The following is a 10037-nucleotide window of genomic DNA, read 5'->3' as shown; positions in this document are numbered from 1 at the left end:
CGAAACAGCTGGTCGGTCGGCTCTGCTATTTAGAAAATGGAAGTTGTTTTTCTGTTTTTTTTTTATTTTAACGCAAAAGGTTGTAATGAATTGAGAATGGGTGGGCAACCCGAAATGCAAACGCACTTTGTTTGGCGGGAGCACGTGTCGGATATCACAATCCATCACGTTGGCTTCGTCATGATTCTTCGTCAGTCTACATCCTATACACATTGCTCGCTATATTCTTACGCTTCACCCACCCACCCACCTCCCCTTCACTGTATTACTCAGGTACGCTGTGTATATATATGGAGACGTCAGCTGTTTCACGATTATCTGCGCTCATCAAGCGTATCGATCCCCTTTTTCTTCTATTCATTTCTTTTTTTCCGTTATAAAACTGTGTCGATGGCGGATGCACGCAAAAATAAAAGGACCGATAACGACGGAGGAAGTGCTCCCAGCAAGTGATAGCTTATCTTCCTGGACGTGTGATGACGTCGTTAGCGATCGTGACTCACTTAAGTGATCTTGTCCAGGACGTCTGATTTAGAAAAAAAAACAAAACAAATCATAATTTGAACTTGTTATCGGACAGGATGTCCAACTAAACAGACAATGGGGAAAGTAGGAAAGTGTACGTGTGCGTACAATAAAGAGATGCCACTTCATTCCCTTCGTCCAATTTCACCAGAAATTGAACAAAAAATCCCAAACGAACATATTTGGCATTAGCTTCGCATATATAAGAAAGTTGACGTTTCAAACTGCGGTGAGTGAGGCGTAATCTTGTAGGTCATCGGAACATCGGTGTTCGTGTTCAAGCGTTCCACGTTTCGTTTCGTTTTTTTTTTGTTGTTGTTGTGTTGTTTTTGTGTGCGTTGGCCTCAAACTGTTGTTCTACATCAGCATAACTTGCGCGCCCTGCACAGTTAGCGACGTCTATGCCACAAAAACAAGAACCTGCGATCGCAATCGTTGAACTGGATCAATAAACACGACGACGGCTTTTTCTAGTAGTTTGTATTCCACTGAAATTCTTTCTCTTCTTTTGTATAGCATTTGGTCATTGTCAAGTCGCCCTGCCCCACTCCTACCAGTTTTCTTATCTCATTATTAGTCTTATTTATATTCTTTATTTTTTTATTTGATTGTTTATCTGATCATGTCCAGCATGCAGCGTACACACAACACGTCTGTATTCCGCCCTATACTAGTTTATTATGTATAACAGATGGACATCATTTCACTCGCAGGTTTCTAATGTGTCCGTGTCAGCGGGTTGTTTTCACTTTGTCCCATCCATCGTCTCTGAAGGCGAGAAATCGCCACAATGAGGAGAAAGTCTATTTGTTATGTCTTTCCGGTTTTTTTTTTGTTTTGTTTTTTTTGTTTTTTTGTTGTTGTTTTTGTTGGAATACAATTTATTTGAGATGCGGCGTCGGCGGGGGCCACGTGTTACCAACACGACCACCAAGTCGCACGATCCACATAGAAACGCTGTCGAGTCCTCAACTGCCCCCACTCTAAAGAAAAAATTCAAAGAAAAATCGACTTTTTCAACTTCAATTCGCCTTTGTTACGTCATACGAAAACTGAGGGCTGAAATTGTTTACTCATATAGGGGGGCGAGGTCCGTTTCGTGTCCGTCGTCTCGGCTCGTCAAAGTCTCGGACTGGTTCGCCAGGGATTGTATACATACACACACACACACACCCTCACGAGCCCTTTTTGCAGAGCTTGGGCTGTATAAATATAACTACTAGCTACGTATATTTGTGTACTAAAGGAAAAATAGGAGCAAAGCAATTCTTAGTAGCCGTACGGCAATAATCTTGGCCAGCACTCCATCAACTATCGGGAGAAACGGGCCTTGTGTATACGACGTGATAAACATTTCCTCATTGGTTCGTGCAGGTGTAAATATTTACGGTTTATAGTTGGGAAAATCAGAGCGGTTGAAGCAGATTTCTCGTCAAGAAGTAAAAATATATATAAGGTACTATATAGTTATACAGTACAGTATATACTGCTGTATGTATAAAAATGTGTGAGATCAGCCGGCGGAAGGCGGATGAGTTCATAGTGCTGATGGCTGGTTGCTGATGGCGTGAGTTCATGCAAATTGGCTGCTCGGTACTTGAAGTAGAATAAGAAGCGGGATGCCCATTTTCAGGAGGAACAAATGTCCGCCTCGCTCGTACGTCAGCGCAAATCGACAGATTGTCCGGACCCGCCTTTTTTTTGCATCTTTTCGAACAAAATCGCACACGAACTTTGTGCGCTGCGTTTCCTTACTAGACTCGAATTACCATAACGAGTGTTGTTCACGTCAGACAGCTAGTCTGCAACAGCCAGAAATCGATAATTAGCGATCCCACCCGAATTGCATTTGATTCGAATCGATTCGAATTGATTCGAATCGATTCAACTTGAATTGCGTTTTTTGAGATTTTTCGAATATTCAGTTCAACTCGAATTGGAAAAATCAAAATTCATATTCATTTGAATTGTGATATTTTTGGGTAAATATTCATGAAAATTTACCTGAATATTCATTTTTCGATTCATGAATATTCTTTGTGAATATTCGTGAATATTTATGTCAATTCACGTCAAATTGATTAAAAAAATTTTAAAAACAAAACATTTACGCTCTTAGAGCAGCAGCAACTAGTCTCTAAATAGCCATTTGGCTAGCAGACCACAACTCATGCCTCTATGGTTTATTTCTTTCTCAAGAAAAGCATATGGCACTGACTGAGGCTTTTTAATTCAGATGAGTCCACTACTCCACTCTCTTTTTTCGATTAAATTGACTGGCAAGTGCTAACTGCCAACTGCCATAGGCTCTTAACTCTTGACTAGTCATTGTTCATGTGCTCATGTTTTGCGTAAAGATTGGCAAATTTTCTCTTAACACTTAACAAACTCAGTTATACTTATTTATGCGCATTTATGTCGATACGTTAAGTGTTATTATGTTTATTATTGATGCCTGAATAAAGAAATCATTTTTTTGCAAAATTAAAAAATTTATTTTGATTTGATTCGAATCGATTCGAATTCCATTCGAATTGATTCGAATTGAGTTTTTGTCAATTCAAATCAATTCAAATTCAACTCGAATTGTATTTTGAAAAAAATTATTCAACTCGGATTGCGTGAAATACCTCGAATTGATTCGAGTGGGATCGCTATCGATAATCACAAAGAACACAAAGACAAATGATTGCAATGCTTATTCATTCATTCATTTTGTCTTGTCGCTCATAATATTGCACTCAACACGACAAGGGCGACATCGACAAAGAAATATTTCCAGAATAAGGTGGACTGTTCGACATGAACAAACGGCAATCTATTTGGCTTCAAGGGCTAACCTGCAGCTCACCTCGGTTCCTCACACATTTTTCACTTTTATTTATTCAAATCGTATTCTAAAAGTAGAAACGCCGTCCTCCCGGCTGCTGTGCCCCTGTATTGTGTGTGTGTGTGTGTGTGTGTGTGTGTGTGTGTGGAAATGCTATAGACGTCACACTCCCCGTGGCTTGATATTGGTTGACGTTGATGACATTCCGCCAGATTTTGTTATTGGGTTCAACAATGCGCGATGAAACACTTGTCACTTTCACTTGTCAGCCCGATAAATAATGGTGTGACTATTTGTCCTTGAGGGCATACAAATAATTGGTTCGTGTCAACGCTCCAATCACGATTGATCGGACTCTGATAGAGAGTCTGACACGCGGCGTAACCGTATCGGAAGCGGGCACGCCCTGTTCCTTCATTATTCCGATTCCAAGTTCTGACTGATCGATCAAAACAAAAAAACGAAAATACGTGGCATACAAATGGCTGCATGAATAATATAGTCGTACTACAAGCAGTTTATTGCGTTAAACAAAAGAAAAAACGAGAACAACAACACGAACGGCATCGTTTCGTATCATCGCGTTTCACTTGAAAACGTTTTTAGAATAAAAATAGAAAAACAAATAGAAAATGAAAGTGCAAGTAACTGTGAGATTTACCACGTTCTAAGTTTGTTGTAACTAACTATAACTAGCCTACACAGAAGTGCAACTGACAAGAAAGGAAGAAAATATCTTCTTGCGTCATTTGTTGTTGTTGTTGTTGTTGTTGTTGTGAAAAGAAAAACGCCAAGATTCGGAATAAGCAGAGAGACGAAAGATGATACAAGAAAAAAACAAAAAACAGGCCATAACGATAGCGTTGCCAATGCTGCGTGAAGAACGTAAAAAAATGACTTTTTTTTCTTCTCTCTCTCTCTGTTTGTTGCGTTTCAAGTATGAGAAGAAGAAGAAAAAAAAAAGAATCAAGGTTGAAAAGGTATCCTATCAGCAACAAAACACCGCAAAACCAAACCTACCAAACAAAATAAAAGAAAAAAGAAAAAAATGAACAAGGAAAACATAACTTTGCATTGCCACCGGTGGTGCGCGTTTCAAAAAACTTGTGCCTTGTCTTTTGGGGGGCGAATCGGAATCCGCATTCCCTCCGCCTTCTGAAACATGGCCAGCACTCGAGAATGCCTATATGTACACCGTATAGGTAACGCTTATCTTCCCTTCTCTTTTTTGTTTTTGTTTTTGTTTTGTGTTTGGTTTCGTGGTGCTCAGTTTCTTTTGCATATCGTTACGTATATAGACGAGCGTGTATGACCGCGACTCTTCAACCAGCCCGAAAAACATATATACACCTGTATCTACCAGTAGAGAAGAGAGAGAGAAAAGGATCATTTTCAAACATTATCCAAGGAAGCGTAAGAAGAAAAAAGAAAGAGAAGTTGATATTGAGGCATGAGCCTGGAGAAGGATAGCCACTGCAACTGCTGGTGTAGGTGAATACAGGCGATAGACCAACTGGACTGGGCTGCATTTTGTTTTTTTGTTTTTTTTTGTGGTTTCAAATGAACTCGACTTGCCTGTTTTTGCCAGCAATGCACCAATCACTAGGAGCTTTAGTGAATAACAAAACAAGAAGTTGAGGAATAAATCAAAAGAGGCAAAATATAAAAGAAAAAACAAACCTGCTGGGTACTAAACAATCTACATAATCGAAGGCAACATAAATTTTCCTTTTCTTATAAAGATTGCAGGGAGGTATATAATGCTTTGCGAATGCCATTGCGTAGCATTCAAAAGCAAATGGCATCCAGGTGTCTTGCGTTATTTCCCTCCCCCCCTCTGAAGTTCTACGCAAAGGCAAAGGCAAAGGCTAAAAAAAAAAATCTGACCGGAAGATAAATAAAAGCAAACGACCAAGGCCAGTAACAAAAACGCGCACCGCATTCCTCACGGCATCAACGACAAGACGCATGGGCGTGGCAACTGCATTCGAATATAATAAGCAACGAGGTAGCAAAGCATCGAGCGAATGATCCGCAGCTGAAAAAACTATTTGACGATGCTCGAGTTTCAGTTGGAGGAACCCTTAGAAATTTGGCCGTCGTATATATATATATATGTTCACCACATTGAAATGTCATCCCCCCCCTCGTCCCTTCTGTGTCCCCCCACGTTCTAAACCCCCGTCGAAATTTCATAAAAACCCATACAAGAAAAAGAGATAGAAAATGGAATTCCAGGATTGCACAGCACGGCATTCCGGAGATTCAGAAGGAATCTCCAAAACGGTCGGATGGTTTTTACATGTCTGTTTTAAACTGAAACGGAACGACCTCGAAAAAAAAAGATAACAATGTCCCGAAAAATATATTTAAAAAAAGGGCAAAAATTCTGGATTAATACGATGAACCATTTCAGGCCTTTCATAGCCGTCACCAAGTCTATTGTTCAAACGAAGACAAATGCAATGGCGAAACACGGGGGTCTGCATTTCATTTTTGGAAAATTATTTTTTTTTTTTTTATGGGCCCTCAGCAAAGAAGCGTTCCAATTTTTCATAGTTTAACTGTCTCTAATTTTCACTGGCCCGTTGGGTGGCTTTTATTTATTTATTTATTTATTTTTCCCTTTTATTTTATTTTTTCATTTTTTCCTCCGCGTTTTGTTAACCTTCTCATTTCCTTATTCTCCGCGCTCTCTTCACAAATTAAAAAATAACACAAACTCCAACGGTCCAACTCGACCTGTGCGTGATAAATAATTGTCCATGTGGAACCACCTCATTATTAAAGGCCCTGTCTCTCGAATTTAGAACTCGTGTTTTTTTCCCCTTTCCCTCTCTCCCTTTATATAACTTAAAAATCGTATGTAGCCTACGTAATGCGCATAAATAGCCAACGCTTATAAATAATAATTTAAAAAAACCCTCGCGTCAAATAGCATTGTTTTTTCTCCCCTTTTTTCTTTCCCTGTTTTATGAAGAGGGGGGGGGGATAAAAGCAAAATATTCATCTATTATTTATACAAAAAAGTTCAATGTTAGTTCGTGGAGGACTAGTGATTACGAAACGCGCAGCAGTTAACTTCTAACAAGCCACCGAGAAGCGAGGACTTTTACAGCAGGTCGGCCAGCGCATCTACATACACTGGAGACCCTACCGTTGAACCAAAGGGGGGGTTTAAACTATAAGAAATACGCATTTAATAGGAGGTAGCGATGGTGGTTGGAAACATCCAGCCGACGGCGACCATATGTGGCCAGCGGAATCAGCACATCGAATGACGGAGCGTACTCCCATTCAGCGAGCGGAAAAGGGTGTGATTATTAAAATATCGGATGCGCGCTTGGCTATAAGGCCCACCAGCCTACCGGAAAAAGACAAAGGCCATTAAAGAGTGCGCTCAGATCAAAAGAGTTTGTTTTTTTTTCTTTCTGTCCCAAAGTCCGTGATTATAATGGCCCACCGATGGTCGCTATACGACGACCGAGGTGAACCGCATCGTCATGCCGGGCTGTTAAAAACACACACACACACACACAGCCCATATGGAAAAGGTGAAAGCTTTTATTCTGTGCCCGCACAGTGTTGCATGCCATTTGCATGTTGGTCGGTGGGTTTCTCTTCGTTGAATGTTGACGACAGAGTGTGAACATTTGAGAAGACATTTCTTGATGAAAAAATACAAAATGAAAAGTGAAAAATACAATGCAATATGTCTATGTGGTGGCCCTTTTCATAAATTTCCTCTTTTGGTCGTCTTCTCTAATGGCCCCGTCATTTACTAAACGCCTCCACGGTCATCGTCCATTCGTCTGCGGCTCTTCCCACTTCACAGTCAGTTAAAGAGTTAGCTACGCAACGATTCGGTGCATGCGTCAGGAGGGTACGACATATTTTCGGGATGGAAGAAATGGAATGAAAAGAAGGAACAAAGAAGAAAAACAAAAAACTGAGCGGCTCTTTAAAAAAAAAAACACAACGACCACACGCATAGACGAGATGGAAAAGAACAGGACTGTCTGATCGGACGCGGTACTTTCACTGTAAACGGCTAACCGCGCGAGACCGAGTCAATAACATATAGTGTGCACCGTTATAATAAATTGGATGACGACGCTCTATCAAATGTAATCAAGAGGGAGCCGGGCGAGAAGAGAAAGAGAGACACCTCGTCATTTGCGGCGTTGATTGGCCGGCTGGAACCCCCTCCAATTTCAATTTTCTCCTTCTCTTACTCTCTTTCGCCTCCATGTGTGTTCTAGATATTTTGGTCAGGCGCAAGACTTCCTCCTTATGTCCATATCCATTTCGTTTTTTTTTTTTTTTGTTTTTTTCTCGTTTAGTTTTATTTTCTATAAACCGTAGAGTGAGAAAGTGAAATTGGAAGTGGGGATTATGAGACGCAAAGGAAAGTGAAAACTAACTGATACAAAAATGTAAACCACAATATGAAAATGCCACGCTTCTGGCATAGCAAAAAAGAACAAAACAAAAATTACAGCACACATAAAAAGATGAAAGACCATAGATATGAAAAATAAAACCAAACAAAGTAAAACAGGGAAAGAAACAAAAAACAAATGAATTGTACTATTACAGCATGTGCGGCGCGCTTCACCCGCGGCAGGAAAGCGTTGCGGCAACGCACGTTAATGCTAACACGGCGGACGGCGACCACGCCCCAGTCTTGCTGCGGTTGTAACGAGGATGGAAAAAGAACACCCCCCCCGAAAGAAAAAAAGGCGAAAATTTTCTTCTAATAAAAACGACACCATTCGAGATCTTGAATCGTTTTTTTAAGGTAGACCCCGTTTTTTATCTTTGCCAACAACAACCGGCTCCTTTATAACAAGGTTCAAAAGAGAAAAGACCCAACTTGATACACTAATAATAGTCGATGTAAAAATAGTCAATAGAGACTGGAGGAAAGTATGCTTAATTATATGGAAAAGCGAATAGAAGCACGCGCTCACTTTTCAAATGAAGTCTCGTTGCTTTTTTCGTCATTAAATATTTAAAAAAAAATCGTGGCCACTTTGGATACGCTGTTGAATTGCCGTCGTCTATAACGAGCAGGTCGGCTCGATGGCGTCCCTTCTTTCTTTGGTTTTTTTTTTTATTATTTGTTTTCTTTTTCTTTTGTTTTGTCTTTAATTGGTTGTTTCGTACATGATAGTTTTGTTAGCGACTTCAAAACAAAACAACAAAGCAAAAACTCTGCTGGCTACGAACGAACTTAGCGAGGCGCGTGACCGACGCACGGTATTTTCAATAGGGGCCAAACAGATTTATACCTGCGCGAAATCAAGCGAGAGCTGGGGAAGGTCAAGCATTTACTATCTCTTGTATTATTAGATTTTTTTCTCTTTTCTAAATGTTCGGATGGACTTTCGCTGTAGTGTGTTTAGTACAAATTGGACGTCCAACAGCGAAAAGAGACAATTCTTTTGTGTCGTTTCGTGTCGACTGAGCGGGTGAAAGTTTAGACAGCAATTTTGTTTTAAAGGCCCACCGCGCCCGCATCAAAGTATAGCATCGCTATATCTATTTTTTAGCTATAACATGCGCATTTATTTATAGTCTACGCAATCCAAAGTTAGCAGCAGACAAATGCAATGCCCAGTCCTATCGCTGTACGTCCATTCAGTCTAAAAATAGCCTTTGTTTTTTTCTTTTTAGCGTGAAAGAAAAAGAAAATGGCCCTGCTGGAGGTGGGGGGACGCACTTGTGAATATTCAAACAGGTCAACCAATTGAGCATCTCATCAAACTCATCGGCCAATGTCAACAAACGTGGGGACCCCCAAGACAGCGTCTAACTTGTCACCGTGAGCGCTACGTCGCTCCGTTCATCCGTCACGCTCGTTTAAGTCTGGCGGCGCATTGGCCGATCGATCGTCGGCCGAGATGCATGGCCGTTAAATGACGCACATCCGCTGGAATTGCTGGTGCGCCGCGGCATATTCAACGTATACAGCCATACAGCAAAGCTTGTTCTTGACCGCTTGCTGGAGGGCAGTCCGTGGCTATTGTGCGTCTACATTTATTATAGGATAGCCGCACAAACAGACAGAAGAGAGAAGATCTCCACCGTTTAACGATTTCGGTTGTTCATCACTTATTTACATTCGACGATAGACGGATCTCTCTCTCTTTTTCTCTATTCTTTTTTTTTTTTTTGCCAGATGTCTATTGTCGGCCTCACGATAATGGCCGACAGTTTTTTTTTTCTTTCTTTCATTAAAAAAAAACCGAGTTTTTTAAATTTTGTGTTACAAGGTGAGGTGCTATTTTTTTTTTTTTTTTATTTCGATTTGAATTGATAGGCTTCCTATACACCAGCATAGATATAGTGTTTTTCATGCCCGTTGGTGTGTTACGGTTGATTTTTTTTCTTTTTTTTTTTTTTGTATCTTGTTTTTAGTTGTCGTGTTATACGGGCGTCAATTTAATTTATGTCCCACACGCCACATGTTATACGACCGACGTTTTGGTGCGATGGTTATCGCTAGCAAGTGGAATCCCAATTTTGAAGGTGAACAGTTGGCCGGGCCCATCCCGGTCGGTTATATTTCGTTTGCAGTAATCGAGATGGAAAACAGCAAAAGTCGTCCTGCTCTTTCGTCACTTTGCCTGCCGGCCCCGTACAGATAAAGTTTATCTATTGAGGGAAAGAGAAACAA

The 10037-nt window shown here is 40.6% G+C and overlaps 1 long non-coding RNA gene across 1 annotated transcript; it reads left to right on the top strand.

The window, feature by feature from the left end:
- Positions 1-395: 395 nt before the first annotated feature.
- LOC123476894 lies at positions 396-6290 on the top strand. The gene is made up of 2 exons (XR_006651933.1): positions 396-4557; positions 4654-6290. It is a non-coding gene; the product is annotated as an uncharacterized LOC123476894 (long non-coding RNA).
- Positions 6291-10037: the final 3747 nt, after the last annotated feature.

The sequence above is a fragment of the Daphnia magna genome, linkage group LG10, assembly GCF_020631705.1.
Source record: "Daphnia magna isolate NIES linkage group LG10, ASM2063170v1.1, whole genome shotgun sequence".
In the NCBI taxonomy this organism is placed as follows: domain Eukaryota; kingdom Metazoa; phylum Arthropoda; class Branchiopoda; order Diplostraca; family Daphniidae; genus Daphnia; species Daphnia magna.
The sequence above is the reverse complement of the archived record's forward strand: the minus strand, read 5'-3'. Positions and strand labels throughout refer to the sequence as shown.